The following is a 16,799-nucleotide window of genomic DNA, read 5'->3' on the forward strand; positions in this document are numbered from 1 at the left end:
TTCATAGTCCTTTACTTAATTTAATGACCTTGGAAAAGGCCAATATTGGTAACAGGAGAAGGTATAAGTCAAAGAGAAGGAGCACACAGAGAGAAGCTTCTGGAATAGAAGATGGAATGAGAGCTTCACCCATAAAATTGTCCCACTTCCTCTCCAGTAATTACTGTTTTGTGCAAATGTGGTCCCTAGTTATAGCCACTGAATGTAATGTTAATATACTCATATAATTGTCAAAAAATTAATTTAATTCAAACTAAAATTGATTTGGATCTTTTGGAACTCCAACGGAGGCTATGAAAAGTGTGGGGGTTTTTAATTTGTGTGCTTTAAATATATATTCTAATTTCTTTTATATTTATCTGATCTTGTTACTTCCTAATTTGGTTAAGTACTACAGCTACTAAAATAACTCCGAAAGAATCTTTCTCATGATTTTCCCAGAATAGCTAAAATTACAGAATACTGAAACTGTCTCCGTGTCTTCTCAGGCTGTTTCCTAGTAGAATATGATTGCTCTTCCTCCAAATGGTAACCTTCTCTTCTTTCCTCTTTTCCCATCCCACCCCTGTAGAAGCAGACTTGAAAAAGAATAAGAAATACTGCTTTTTATAATAATAGATGAATTATATTTAGCTTTCTTTGGAGACTTTTTTTTTTTTGAAAAAAGCTCAATACCTACTATTCAGAACGGTTTTGATTCAAGTCAGCTTTGAGATTAGAAAATGGATTATATGAACCATCAACAGACATTTCATGCTCGTGAGTACTGTAAAAGATACAAAATCTTTGACTCTTTGACTTACAGGGCATTTTCACACTTCATAAGAAATTTAAAACTTGGTAGGAATTTTAAAGCCTATAAATGATTTGCCTTTGCCATCAAACAAATCTTTGCGTAAAAATCTTGATGTTTCCTTTGAAATAATTGAACTTAGGAGTAGATTTTTAAAATTTAAATTTAAATTATATTTTTGAAGTTTACCTGCTCGAAATTTTTAAACACACACAGAAGTAGAACACATAGCATAATGAATCTTCATGTACCAATTGCCTGGTTTCAAAAGCTAATAAGATGAGCTAACTGACACTTTCCAACACTACTAGATCATCTAAACTTATTTACTTGGACAATGTAAAAATTTTCCATTACTCTCTCAAATTCAGGCAGTTCATGAGAAAATGAAATGGATTGTTAAAGTTGTCACAACTTATTAGTATATTACATGGTGTTTTTATTTCTATATGTCTTATCATCAATTAACAATTATAAAACAGTCTTTAATGGAATCAAAACCTTGACATAAAATACGAACTAAATTTGTGAAAACTATTTCAACTCCTTTGGGCATATTAGGAGGCCATGGATATTCAGGTAGCTGCATGCTTAAAATACGTACAAATCCTCTAGGGATACTTAACGCTTCAATCCCTCCCATAATATCCTTAAAAGTATTGTTAGCACTTGGGAGCAAGTCAGTTCAGGGGATTCATCTGCCTCATGATGAAGGCCAAAGAGTCAGCCCAACCCTGATAATCTGATAATAATTCAATTTAGTTTCATTCCAGCATTGGTATTTGAATCATAGGAAGCCAAAGCTCTTTTTTTGCATGGGCAAGTTAGTCTTTTAGGGCATTTGGTGGGTTTGTTGAACAGAATGAAATATAATTCTGTTAGCTGGGTTTCCATGTGGCCATTGAGAACTAATAATATGACCTCAACAGAACCTAAAGCAAGATTATGGGACTGGAATGGGGTAGGGAAAATGGAGGCAGATGAAAAAAATGCTTCCAATGTGAACAGTTGGTTCTAAGATCTGACTAGTTCTTTTGATCATCTTCCTCAGTATTTCCAGACATGACTTCAGGTTGGAAGGAAGTAGTGCTGCCTGACTCTGTAACATAGCTTCCACGGTCTGGAAGCTGTGAAAGAAGTGGTCCTTGACAACCATTTTAACGACAAAGTTATGTTCATGAAACACCTCGCACTTTGGGGAGTTATCACAGACTCGTGACTCATATAAAGAGGAAATAGAGACTGTTTTTTAAAAGGGGGAGGGCCCTCATATCAGTATAAGAAAAGGAAAATGTTTGTATGGGTCAGAAGCATCTGGCTTTATTTTGTTTGAGCCTAAGATTTTCCAGCTGGCATCATTTTTATATTACCTACCATAGGCCTTTCAGATATCCTTGACCTATAGTCCTTATCGCATTTCCAGGAGGAGAAGGAGGTGAGAAACACTTAAACACATGTGCACTTCCGCTAGGAAAGATGCTTTTGCTAAATTAAAAAATGTGTGTGTGTATCAAATGTTCTTTCTATAAGTAACTTATTTCATTTTTGAAGAAGTTGAAAGCAAGTGATGGAAATTACCTAACTGAACTTTTAAGTACCCCTTGAAAGTACAACAACGCAGTGGCAATTCCCAAGGACAAGTCTGTAGCTCCCTGCTCATCATTTCTTCCCTTTTTCTGTTATCAGCATTTGTCCACCTCCCTTACCGACAGTCCTCACTAGAGAGTAAAAAGGAGAATTGCTGACCTGCCAATCAACCATTTCTGCCTCCTTTTCTTTCATCTCATACAATATTCAGAAGGAAATAAAACTCTGAGCACTTGTTTTCAGTCAGTATTTGGGGGAAAAAATATAACTAAAAGCTATTTTTAGTTATGTTTGAATTTAATTTTCTTACATGTCTTCCATTTCTAAAGATAATGGTGGCTTGATTATTATAACGTTTTATTATTACTTTGTGGTTGAAAATCTGGACTTCAATGTCTGTTGGTGATTAAGGCAATACTTGCAAGGAGTAAAATGCAGAAATGAATGAAAAACAGTCCAGCTAATTGAATAGGTTAAGTAACCATGCTTCAGATAGAGTATGCCTGTCCTGAATTTATAAGCAGAATATTCAGTCAATCTCTGATCATATAATTGAGATAAATTATGTTTATCAAAGGTTCTAGCTCTGGGCACACAGTGATTAAGAACTAGATCCTGGCTTTTTCTTGGCAACTCTGTTTTCTTGTTACTGGGAAGTGTTGATTCTACATGCCTTTTAATGCCATACACCAACGCAAAGTTAAATCTATATGCTTCAAATAAATACATCCATAAATAATTACCTATATATATTTTAACTTATTTCCTAATGTATTGATGTGACATATATTTTTTGTTGTAGATATTATGAAATATTCTGATTTATAGTTCAGGCAAAATGAAATATTATAAGTGGTATTTGCATTTGCTGTTTTTGTTATGATTTTCACAAATCAATTCTAACTTGTAAAGGTGTTTACTGTCATCATTAATTAGCAAAGATATGGTGGGAAATTATTCAGTGGTAAAAGATGAAATTATAAAACCAATGAATTATGCGTGGTTTCATGCTTTCCACTGGAAATTCTTAATAAAAACGTGGAAAGGTGGAATCAAAAAGCATAGAAATGAAAGAAACCTTAAGGGTCATTATGTCCAGTGCCATCTCCCAGCACAAAATCCTTTAAACCACATGCCCTGCAAGAATCTTCGATGCTTAATAAAGATATGCTTAATGAACAAAAAGAAGAAAGCACCTAGATTTAGCTTAGATATTTCTAGGAATTCCTTTCTGAAGGCAGGCCACTCTGTTCTGGACAGTTCCCACATGTAGAGTGCTCTTCTGGCATTTATTACTTTATTATTTATTATTATTAATATCATCTTGATAGTCTCTAATCTATAGAAAGAGATAACTCACTTGAAAGTAATATCAGACTACTATGCCAAAGCTTGTCACACTTGGGCTTTTTTAAGGGGAAAAAAGATCCATAGGAAGCTCTAGGAAAAGCCATCTTATTTGCAATGGGTTATTAATATTCCATATTGTTTTAATACGCTGAATTACCCTGTCCAAATAATGAATACAAAATTAATGTAATAGAATATAAATACAAATACAGAAGGGAAAGCCTAGCAAAATCATCTGAAGACAGAATGACATTAGGAATTAAAATCACATAAATTTGTTCTGCAGTTCGGTATAAGTGACTAAAAGGTATTAGTGATAATCTGTTAATTCAAGATGGCTCCTATCAGTTTACCTCCACATAGCTTACCTTTTCCCAAGTGAGAAAAAGCAGGCACATTGTCATGATATCTCTTAAACTTAGCCTCCTCCTCTCCTCTCCTCCTTGTTCAGACTCTGAAAACTAACTTTTCTAGGATAAACCCTGATAACATTAGATCTGGAGCTACCATCAGGGCTGTTTTCAATAGATTACTATGCTGAACCTCCTGGTCTTCTGTCTGCGACTGAGACTGGGGCTGGCTCGCTGCAGAATTGCTCATCAATCTTCCCTTGCCTTTGGCCTCTGGTTTCTGAGAGATGGTCTAGTTTCTTGCTTGCATGTTCTAGCAAGAGTCAGCTAGAAGGATTTTCCTTAAAATACACTGACAAAAGTAGAGAAAGTGGAAATGAGAACACTGTAGCTCCACGGCTCTCCAGATTTTAACCTCATACAGCCTTGGTTTCCTTAAATGGAAAATGACTGTTTAGATGCTACTGAGGGCCGGACCTCTAGTTCTAACCTCTAGCTTTAGGAAAATGTCAGTATCTTTTACAGCTCATACAATGCTTGGTAACTGTAATAAAATTTATGAACCTGTGTAAGAGAGTGAATCGTTTCCCCAGGATGAATTGTTGAATTACAACCAGTCGTACATAGATTTCTTCAAAAGAAAGAAAGTCAAAATGCATCAGTAGCAGGAGTCACCACTGCTACTTAAGATTCTGTCCTCGTTTTGTTATAAATTGTTAAAACAAAGTCAGGATTGGATTCCAGCTCTGTCTATTGCAGGAAGCAGATCAGATTTTATCCCCCAAATATTTTTTTTTTAAATGACACATTTCACACTTATTTATTTTAATTCAAATTTATTGAGATATAATTAGTATAGTTAAATTTGTGTGTTTTTTTTTAAGTGTGCTGTTTGATGAGCTCCAGCAAATGTAGATGATCATTTAACTGCCACCGCTATCAAGATGTAAACATTTTCATGGTTCTAAGAAGGGCCTTCATATCCCTTTGTCGTCAGTCCCCTCTTCTCACCCCAAACTTTGAGCAGCCATTCATCTATTTTTAGTCCCTATAGTTTTGCCTTTTTACAGAACATTCACATTCAGAAGATTAAAAAAGATACCACTAATAAGTACTTACAGGTAAAAAATTAATACATCAGCAAGAGCTGATGGAAGAAATAAAAAAGTAATGTGATTGATATGAAAATTTCAGTTTAAAGTTTCTGATTTTGAACACTAACTGTTTTTCTTCTACACTGTACACATCTTGTTTAAACGTTCACTATTACCCAGTATTAGGTCCTATTCAATAAGAATGAAGCTGCCACCATAATCAAAACAATACATTTTGGCTTAGGAATAGACAAAGAGATCAATGGAATGGAACAAAGAGACCAGAAATAGATTCACGCTTATATGGGAACTTAATATATGGCGAAGGTGGTACTTCAATTCAAGAGAAAAAGATCATTTATTTAGCAGACAGTTTGGCAAAACCAGCTCTCTTTCTGGAGAGAATAAAATTACCTCACAGCACACATGAAGTTAATTCAAATAGATTGAAAAATTTTAATGTAAATAGTGCTATTAAATATTTATTAGAAAATAATTTAAGAGAAGAATAGGAGTAGAGGAGATATTCCTAGGAGAAGTGAAAAACCCCAAAGCCATACACATTAGACATATTTGCATGGAAAAAGATGATATAAACTGGGTAAAAAAAAAAAAAAAAAGAGATTGATTTATGTCAAAGAGCTAATATATTTCATACACAAAAAATTGCCTGAAAACTGACAAAAATGATCTAAAAGTAGAAACGACGTTATCTCAGTAAATTTGTAACCCCAATGGGTGATAAATAAAAAGGCTTTCATTTTCATTATTAGTCAAAATAAAAATTAAATGACAATACAATATTTTTTCTTTCATAAGATTAGAAAAACTTTAAGGTAGAATAATACCCAATGTCTTATGAGGATGTGGGGAAATATAGCCTAACACGTTGGGATGGTGCAAATCACTTCCATCATTCTGAAAAATGACAAGATTGAAATTTTACATACCATTATGGGAATCTATCCTATTGAAATAAAAATTGGTACTCATACATTTATATATAGCACTATTTTCTAAGGAGCAAGTTCTTTTCTAAGTTCTATTTTCTAAGCTAAAATTCTTTCAAAAGTAAAATAATTGAACAAATTATGACACATCTACATTTTGAAATATCATGTAGCTATTAAAACAAATGAATTATATTTATTGGTTGACTCAGATGGATATTCATTGCTTTTTTTTTTTGAGAAAGCACATTGCATTTTTGAGAAACAGTATGCATATGTTTTAAAACAAATACATATGCATATTTTTATATGTATAAACATAGAGAAAATTGTGAAGTTATACACACCAAAATGTCAGGCTGTTTTCCCAAGTGTCAGAGGAGATTATTATTTTTAGAAAGTATATCTTTAGATTTTGTACCTATTATAATGAACTCATATAAATTTTGAAATTAATAAAAAATAAATGAGAAAATAAAAAGACCGAGCCAAGTTTCTAGGTGAACTGGGGCCAGAGATAATAAATAGACTGTCGCATATTCTGAGAGACCTGCTGCGCTATGCTCAGCAGAATAAGCCCACACTATGATGGGAGCCAGAGGTGTGAAAACACACATCAACTGAGGCCACAGTCATGGGCAGAAATCTGGGCTGGAGCTTGGGTAGCTATATTTGTGAGTTAAAGTAATTCTTGATTAATAGTTAATTTTTTAATTAAAAAACTTTTTCTTGCAATGGTATGTGGTATCATGTCAATTTGAAAATGCAACATTTTAAAAAAAATTAATAACAAATATTAGACATTGGGACTCTGAAGCAAAAGGGCTTTTTGTTATGTCCATCTGTTTTAATAGTGGTGGAGGGAATAAATATCAGAGACATCGGAGAATGCATTCTGGAGCCAGATTTTCTAGATTTATAACCTAGCTTAGTATCCTCTAGCTCTGTGATCTCAGGCAAATTACTGAACCTCTCTGTGCTTCAGTTCCTCCATCTGCGAAATGGGCAGAATAATTTGCCGACTTCAGAGAGCTGTTTTAAGAATTACATGAGTATTTATCTATAAAACCTTTGAAATAATGCCAAACAGGAAGTGTTGTGTAGGTGCTTATTAAATTAATAAATAGTAAAGACCTCCTTTTTTTTTTTTTTTGACAATTCGGTACCATTTTCTAAGCAATCTTTTGGGGATTTATTCTGGATCTTCTCAAGACCTTCAAACAACAGATTCTCAGATGATTACATCCCACAGCATGATTTTGTTTTCCTCCTTGGACAATAACAATAACATCAACTGTTTTGTGAGCTTCCTGGGCTTAAGGAACTGGTATCATCAATCTAAGTATCTCTAAACCAAGCACAGGAGAGGCTTCTGAGCACTGGGTTCGATGTTAAGAATCAAAGTGAACTGATTGGTCAAACCTTCTTGGTCACAATGAATTAGGTCCTGTTTTCCAATCATAAGTAAGTGAATATTCTTGTTTACTGTAGCATCAGTGTTTGGTTCCAATGTGCTCAGTTTCATAAAACTCAGGTGTATACATGCAGGCTTCTCGCCAGTATCCATATATGTATTAAATGGGTGGGTTGATAATGGAAGTAATTCTTCTGAGCATGAGATTCAAAATAAGCAACTCTTGAAATCACTGAAGAGTAAATGATGTGGTAAAAATTATTATGGATAGTTTATCATATAGTGTATTTGATCTGTTGGCATTAAAGGGAATATACATATTGAGTATAGGTTTAAAACCTATGAAATTTGGAATTTACCACGTATTTTGTAGAGTAAGTAGGAACCATGAGATGCTGATTTTGTACTCTCAAAGTGCTTCTTGCAGGAACATGATTTTTTTAAAGGAAAAAAGCCTGTGTTTCACTATTTCTGGCAAGTAAGAATGTGCAAAAGGATCTTACAGTACCCTTACCACATTGACTGGGTCAAAGATATTTTTAGATGGAGAGAGTAGCCACAACCATTTTCTATAGCTTTGTTGTTTGGATTTACTCTGTACATTATATATATATTCCTAATTATATTTTAAATGTTTCTAAAGAGCTACAAAACCCTCTCTTTTGCACAAGGGTTTACTTTGGCAGTATGCAATTGTTTTTATTGTACGTTATCCTCTGTTTGGCCTTACTGTTAGCTAAAACAGACAAAAGATGTCCAGGAAAATTAAGCCAGTTCTCAAATCTGGAAATAGAAGAATTCCCAGGAGAGGATTTGCAATGGAACTAACAGAGACTAAGGATCCTCTTTAACTTGCTCTCCTGTCAAGGCTCTGCCACATCCATTATTATGAAATGTAATTGCTTTACATATCAAATTTACCTCTCCCAGACCTCTGCATAATTATCTGTCTCTTCAGTTCCTGGCCTAACCTGATTTGGGATAAGTGAACTCCAACATGTCACACATGGTAGATCCAGATATTCCCATAGAAAACCAAAGACTGGGTGCTAGGCATTCACAGATAGCTCAGCACAGATAGCTCTTGCCATGTTCAGAGCAAACCCATGAAGTAGGTGAAAGACGTGTTTTCACCATTTTATGCATGAGAAAATCAAAAATCCCAAAGTCACAGCACTAGGTAGGGACAAAGTCATGATTAGAATTCAGTTTTCTAAGTTCAAGAATTCTTCCATTTTCATGCCACCACATTTTTTTTTTTTTTAGAAAGTCGTATTAATATTGAGGTAGCATGACTATAGACTCTTCAGAATGTAGATATTAGGACCATTTGGCCTATCCGAATCCCAGAGACTATCTTGATTATGCGAATGAATGTATTATCAGTGTGTGCTCAGCCATGTAGACATATGTCTGCAAATTAACAGAATATTGCAATTTCCTCAGAGCCAGTCTCCGATTATTCTGTGCAATGCTCTACCTGGTAATGCTTTGCAATGTCACATTACAGAAATTAAAGGAGTACCTTTGTGGTTTTTCGTTTTTGTTTTGTTTTGCTTTTTGTACCTGGAGTATATACCAGGTCCACCACAATTTAGCTCATTGTTTCAGTTTCTCTATCTATAAAATGAGAACAATAAGAGTACCTACCTCATAGGGCTGTGATTATAAACAGAATAAATGTAAATAAAGTGCTATAAACAGTGTCTAGACATTGTAAGAACTCAGTGAATATCCTTCTCCTCTTCCTGCTTTTTTTCTTCCTCCTCTTGTTCTTCTTGTTCCTCATTGTTTCTTCCTCCACATACCTCTTAGGGTAACACATTATGATTTTACTTTTCCATTTTTATCTCTTCCTCTCTCTCATAAAAATACACTCATTTTGTGCATCACTTCCAGATTTTACTGGGCTCCAGTTATTTATAGAGGAAGCATGTATCACTCTTCATATTATCTCTTTATTAAATCATGTAGGAATTTTTTTAGTTCCTTTCTAGTACTCGAAAGGAATACTTTCTAAAGTATTAATGTGATCCATATGATCCAGAAAGACCTCTTGGCAGCAGAAAATGCTTCACACTCTCAGCCAATTCACTCCTTTGTACTATCAACTCTGCTAGATTACTGCCTCAGTCTCTTTGCAGATTCAAGGACGTGCATTGAAAATTCTTCAATAAAGCAGGTCTACTCTAGAAACTATGTTTTATAAAGTCCATCAGGGTTGTGTACAAGGTGGTACAATCAGGCCGTTTGTTCGTTCAAGTGATGGTGGACTAGGATGCTTCGAGAAGGAAGGCTCAGAATAAATTTCTATTTACAAAATAGAACTTGACTCCTTTTGGGTATATTGGTCTTTGATAAAGACATTTTGTATAATAATTTTTTCAAGAAACTTTCCCCAAATTATTGTGGTCACCATGCATTCTGCACAATTATGAATTTTATGCAGTCAATGTTAGAAACCAGTTTTTCTTTCACAGACAATCTTCAATTTGTCATTACAAGTTGAGCAAGCCTCTTGAGAAATAATTACTATATATCACTAGTAATTATTGTCCAAGTTATTCATGCTGTTAAATAGTAGACCAAAACCAAGAAATATGTAGCAGATTCCAAAATATTCTTTAAGACACTAGAAATGTAGAAAAGAATTGGAATCTAGAAATTTCAATAATTGATTCAAAATATAGAAATTTCTTTTTTAAGCTGTGTGGAAAAGTAGTTCCTCATACAGTACAAAATTTTATCTTAAAAAATTAACCTAGGTGATTTACAGTGTTGCTTAGAAACAAATCTTTAGCACCTATTGCCAGGATATGGAATCTTTCAACGTGTCTTTTTTTTTTTTTGCCATTTTTTTCTATGTCAAAGGTCTTTTTGAAATTTAACTTTGCTTAAGATTGTGACTAATTCATTGATAATATTACTGTTCCTCCAAATGATCAGCAAGTATGAAAGGTCATGTCAGTTGAAGAGCCATCCCTATGAAGGTTCTGTTGCTCCTAGGATTTTGCAGTGCACAAAGGAAAGTGTTAGCACTTTGCTGCAGTATTGTATGTCAGTAATGCTTTAATAATGCCTCTGGCTCAGCAGAAGGAATTCGTGGTAAGGTGTTAGCAACTCCCAAGTCCTTTCGATAAGGCAGAGATCAGTATCAACAAAGGAATCTGAGCTGAGAGAGCATCTTTAGGTCATTACATCAATGTTGCTGATATTTGGCACCTTTGATCTGTAATGACCTCCTTTCTCTGTCTTCTACAACCTCGTTCAAGGCTTAACTCAAAAGTCACCTTCTTTGTAGAGACTTTCCCAGCAAGTCATGGTTTCTTATCTCTTTTGCTTCCATACTGCTGTATATGCATTTCAATTATGAGTCCTTATACTTCACATGTCTATCTAGTCCACTAAACTATGAACCCTTTTTTTAAAAAAAAAAATTTATTAGTTTCAAGTATACAGTACATTGGTTAGACATTTATATAGCTTATAAAATGATCCCCCTAATTGCTCCTTCTCTCCTCTGGCTCTCCAGCTAGCCAATACATTAATGCTAACTGCATTCCCTGTGCCGTGCTCCGGAATCTCACTCTTTTTTGTAACCTAGCTGGCACACAGTTGGTGTCTAGTGATTTTAAAATGAATGAATTCCCATCTAAAAACAATATATTAATATCACGCAGCCCTTACATCACTCAGTGTCTACTATAGATTAATTCCAAAAGAGACTACTTCATAATCTACCAGGAAGAGGCATTTTGCACATGCATATTAACCAGTTATTGACTTGAAAGACTCTGTTAGTGTATAATAATAGCTAATATTTGCTGAGAACTTACTATATGCCAGGCACTAATAAGAAAACTTTACATGCATTGATCCTCTCCCAAATTCTAAGATGTAATTATTACTAACACCGTTAATACCTCACCTGAAGCTGCATGTTTCAGTGAGTTTCAATACCAAGCAAGCTGTCTCTGGAGTCATCGGTCTTAACCATCAGGCCAGCTGATTTCTAACAAACATACTACGGAAATGCTGCCTGTTGAATCCTCCACCTAACGGATAACAGCAGCTTGTGAATGACTTCAAGTCTCAAGGCAGTATTTCTTGCTGTTATCCCTTTTCCTGTCATAATTCCCAGCAAAATTCAACAAAATATTGAAACTTTCTGCTACTAAAGAAAAAAAAAATCTATAGAGTGGAACTATGTATTGATTGATTAATAAATTTCACTATTATAATGGAAACAAAAAAACATTACATCATTTTTTATTTTTTTACTCTTTACGGTTAACACAGATGATAAAAATATTTATGTAATATTCTTCCTGATTATGAAGACCCTTCATATGCAATGTGTATGAAGCTCTTTCTTACATTCTTGGGAGTTAGATGTTACTTTTCCTATTTAACACAGAAGGTTACTGAGATTCAGAGAAGTTAGCTAGAGGTTCTCAATTCTGGATGCATATTAGAATCACCTGGGTATCTTAAAATAAACCAAAAACATGCAGACAACTGGAAGCCCACCCAAGACCAGGATATCAGCATTTTGTAAACACTCTCCAGGTAATTCTAATGTGCGGTGAGGCTGAGATCTACTGGGTTAAATGAATCACCCATGACTCATAAGCTGAACCTTAAATCCCAGATTTCTGACTGCGCAAGCTGTGGTAGGCCACGTCCATCTTCCCTAACACAGACTGCTTTGGGTGTCTTTTTCTAAGGATTACTGACACCCTTAATCATGTTGCCACATGTGCAGTGGAAAATTCTTTGCTCATTCTTAAGAGTAAATTTGAATGAACAATAGCAAGTACTGATGGCCTAGATGTCTTCTGAAAATCTCATTTAGATTATGGAAAGATAAGGTGCCATGAGAAGTTTATGGGAAATATAACATACCAAAATCTCTTATCAGCTCCTGAAAAGCTTCCCAACTAAACAGTCTGTATAAAACACTATGCTTATTGGGCAGATGTCCCTGAAAGAGAATTATAGCCCTCCTTCTCAAAAGTTTGTAGCCCTCTAACCCCTCATAGATCAAATTCTGGAGTTTCTCGAGTCTAACACTTTCTTCAAAATTTTAATGTTGGGTTATCTCTCTTAGGTATCTACTCAGGCTGAAAAATATTCAAGGTGTCTGGGTTTTAAAGAAGGTGTTGTGAGTTACTAAGTGCCTACCTGTGAAGTAATTCTGAATAATTCTGACTGGCAGGCAGCACAATAGCATCTTTACGCTCAACACCCAATGGGACTTGAGATGTGACTTGCTGCCGCTAACATTACTGCTGTGGCAAACTCGGAAATGGGTCAGACATGCATGAGTCCTAGATATTGATAAGCTTGAAGCTATTCTCTGACACAGTGGTGTTCGTTCAGTTCCTAAGTCTGGACTTCAGCCGTTGACTATTATTAGCATGCCAGTTCTCCCCATATCTTGCAATCTCAGCTGTACACTACTCCTTTCTTGGAGGTCTGCCTTAAATCACTTAAATCACTTCTTTGCTGGACCTCCACGACCAGCCCGATGCTCACTGAATACCTCTCAAGCTGACCCTACTCCCCTACTGTCTCCTCAGGCCTAACTAGGATCTTAATCTAAACTAGATAAAGCACATGATGACCTGAAATCATAGCCACCTCTATAGCTACACTTTATAGCTGATAGTCTTATAGTTTCTCTCCCTGTTCTGATTATCTACTGGTGCATAACAAACTACCCCTAAACTTTGAGGCTTAAAATAAATTATTATTATATCTTATTGTTCTTGGAGGTTATCCAGGCTCAGCTTAGAGATTCTTGCTTGAGCTTCTCATATGTTATTGCAGGCAGATGACACGTGGGGCTAGAGTCATCAAACAGGCCAGGCTTCCAAGAGGGCCTCCTCACAAGACTGGCAGTTGATGTTGGTTATTGGCTGGAGACTCAATTAGGTATGATGACCAGAGAAACGACATGCGGCCTCCCCATGTAGCTTGTTTTCTAGTGTCCCAAGAATGAACATTCCAAGATATACAGATAGAAGCTGCAAGGCCTTCTTAAAACTTGAATCCCAGAATGTCACTTCTGCCACAATTGCATCAGTAAAGCCAGGTCAAAAGGCCATCCCAGATTACAGGGGAAAGGGAACAGACTCCACTTCTTGATGGTAGGAGCAACATGCATTTAAAAGGAGAGAAGGGATTATGGAAACCATCAATGAATGTCACACATTCAACATATCCCCCCTTTACCCCTAAATTATATTTCTTTGTAATGGTAGGTCTAGACTAGCAGTTCTGCAACTTTTTTGTTATTAGAGCCCCTTCAGAGTCTTAAAACAATACTTTTCTCTGTATGGGTCCTGTCTATTGATATATATTATAGAAATTAAAATGGAGACTTTTAAAAATATTTATTTATTTAAAATAGCAAGGGTAAACCTACTACTTGTTAACATAAATAACATTACAATGAAAATAACTATTTTCTAAAACAAAACCTTTTAGTGAGATGAGTGGCACCGTTTTACATTTTTGTAAATCTTTTTAATTGAAGACAGCAGGCTTCTCATATCTCCTTCTGTAATATGTTGTTTTACTTGAAGTATATAAAGAAACTATAGCCTTATAAGGTATTTTGGAAAAAGAGAGGATTATTTTAATAACCTCTTCAGATAATTGTGAACATTCTTCTTTAATACTATCCCAACACTATGGAAGCTCCTTTAATATTCATTCAAATGTGGAACCTGAATCCATGTCAACTAATTTTTATACTGTTATATTAAAATCAATGGTTCTCTCTTGCGCTTTGAATAGATCTTTCATCGATGTGTGATTTTGTAACATTAGGCATTGGTCATTTGATATTGGTTCACTGAATTAAACAGATCTTTCAAATATGATATATTTCATTATACAATATTAAAATATTACATTTATTAATAACACCTGTTGCATCAGAAGACTCAATGTTGGAGAAAAATGTCTGACTTTCTTACAGTGTTTAACACAAGGTTTTCAATGTCTGAATTTTTCTTTTCACAGCAAATATTGTCAGTTGCTTTCTTTTAACTGGTAAACTACATTCATTTTGAGAAAATGGCTGCCAAATATCTAAGTCTGAATCCCTGTAGCTTGTCTGTAGGTCATCCACTTTAATGAACTTGGTGCTCCATGAACAGAGAGGCAGATTCAGCTTGAAAATCACACAATTTATGAGTGCTTTTCCTGGAGACGACCATTGTACTGAAGTATGCAGCAAGTACTTTATGCATATTTCCATGTATTCACACAACATATTTAAAAATAAATACTCAAAGAGTTAAGATTTAATAAAATTAATTACCGTTACTGAGTATGTAGTTAAAGGAAACTGGCTTTTTTTTTAAAAAAATGCAAGTTTGTGATGGCAAAGAATGCCATGATGACTGGTATCGATGGGTAACATTGCTCTGATTTGCTGTAAAGCGCCAGCAGTTTGATCCACACTGTTTTTGCACCAAGGCAAATCTCAACACAATGAAAAAGGCCTTAAAATTATTAAACATATAATTTGACCTTGTAGACCACCCTGAAAATGACTCAGGGAATCCCCAGGGGCCTGCACTCCATATTTTGAGAAACCACTATTCTAGACCAAGTCTTAGGAGGCCATATCTCTGTAGTCACTAAAACAGAGCTGCCCTATACTGATGTGATGGAAACCATATAAAAAAGTCTTGGTAGTACGCCGTGGTTAGAAAGAGAGGGGTCTGGAGTATAGTTCTCCTCAGCAGCAGTTCATTCCTGTATTGTATGGTGTGGGATTCAGCTTGACTTGGATGTCCTCTCCTAATTATTATATGTAGTTTGTCAAAACTATTCTATGTTCTTGTAATTTACTTTGTTGGAAAAAAAAAAGAATAATAATGCAATAGGGAAGTGAAAGTTTTTATAAACATATGCCAAATGTTTTTATTTTTTCTTTTTCTTTTTTCAGATTTATGGCCTATTGATATATTTCTTCCATTTTATGCAATTTAAAAATTAAGTTCCTTTGGTGTATATGAAATAATAAACTGACCGACTATTTGGGCCAATTCAGAATATAGAAGCAGCAATAAATAACGAAGTCAATAATTTAGAGTAACAACCCCTGACATATATCAAGTCTGGTTCTCTTACCAGGACTCCTAAATATCTGTTCTTTATGTCTTAAAAAAATTTTTTTGACCACCCAGATGTAGAGGGAAAATAGGCAAAGGGCAGGAAAAAGTGGTGGAACAAGCAGAAGGGAAGCATTATTCTTATCAATCAAGAAACTTCATTTGGCTTTAAAAATTAATACCCATTAATTTAAAAATTAATAAAGTAGGATGTACTTTGTTTTTTGGAAAAATACCTTTCCATTTCCCATTCCTGTCCTACCCACAGTCTCGGTACCCAGTTGTCATAACGTCTCCGTTTGACATGAAAAAATGTTCCAGTTTGCTTTTGGAATGTGATTCAATCTTGTTGGCAGGGATTCCTTTGAAAGATCCTTGACCCATTCTCAGGATGCTCTCAGTTTGCCAGAAGCAAGCAACAAAGAGGATGAGATTTCACAAAGAGAGAATTCAGGGGATTTCGTGAGTGTAATTTCCCTTCAAGGCTGCCCTCACACGTCTGCCAAGACCCAGCAAGGTGCCTTCATGAGGGCACCTAGTCTTTTCTTTCAAAGATATCCAATTACTCAGGCTCCAAGCTATGAAGTAGGGCTCCAGTAAGCATGAAGTGGTTCTTGGGAACCTCTGGAGAAGCAAACATTGACAGGTAATGTCACAGCTGCCTATCATTTTCCAACAGTGCTGATCTCTGGGCAAGTTCCCGGCACACACAGTGTTGCTTTTAAGTCCTGCTGATTTGGATTCAAGTTTTTCCCTTTTAGCATTTTTTTCTGAAATTTCTGTTTGACTTGGAACCCCCCAACTGCCAAATTAAATGAAATGAGCATGATAAAAAAAACTTCATTGAAATTTACCACAGCCATTTGAAGAAACTTCCAATAAAACCAGAAAGAGAGCCAATGGCCATCTGCCCAGTGACATAAAACAAAAAGCTGCCCGCTAGGAGGAGATGAAATTAAAACACTAAGGACACCAGGAACAGGAAGAATCCAACTTTTCTACAGTCTCCACTTATCTAAACTTTAGGCCTTCTCAAGAATTAGTGAAATCCATCTGGAAGACTATTCAATGCATTTCCTAACAGAAGAAACTTGCTTTAATTTTGCCAATGATAAAGTATTAAACACAC

General features: G+C 35.2%; 1 protein-coding gene across 4 annotated transcripts in view; it reads left to right on the top strand.

Annotated features, from left to right (window-relative positions):
- Positions 1–16,799, top strand: part of ANGPT1 (angiopoietin 1) — a 228,567-nt gene that overhangs the window by 82,390 nt on the left and 129,378 nt on the right. The gene's annotated exons all lie outside the window — the stretch shown is intronic.

Source organism: Pteropus medius, unplaced genomic scaffold (assembly GCF_902729225.1).
Source record: "Pteropus medius unplaced genomic scaffold, Ma_sr-lr_union100, whole genome shotgun sequence".
Taxonomy (NCBI): domain Eukaryota; kingdom Metazoa; phylum Chordata; class Mammalia; order Chiroptera; family Pteropodidae; genus Pteropus; species Pteropus medius.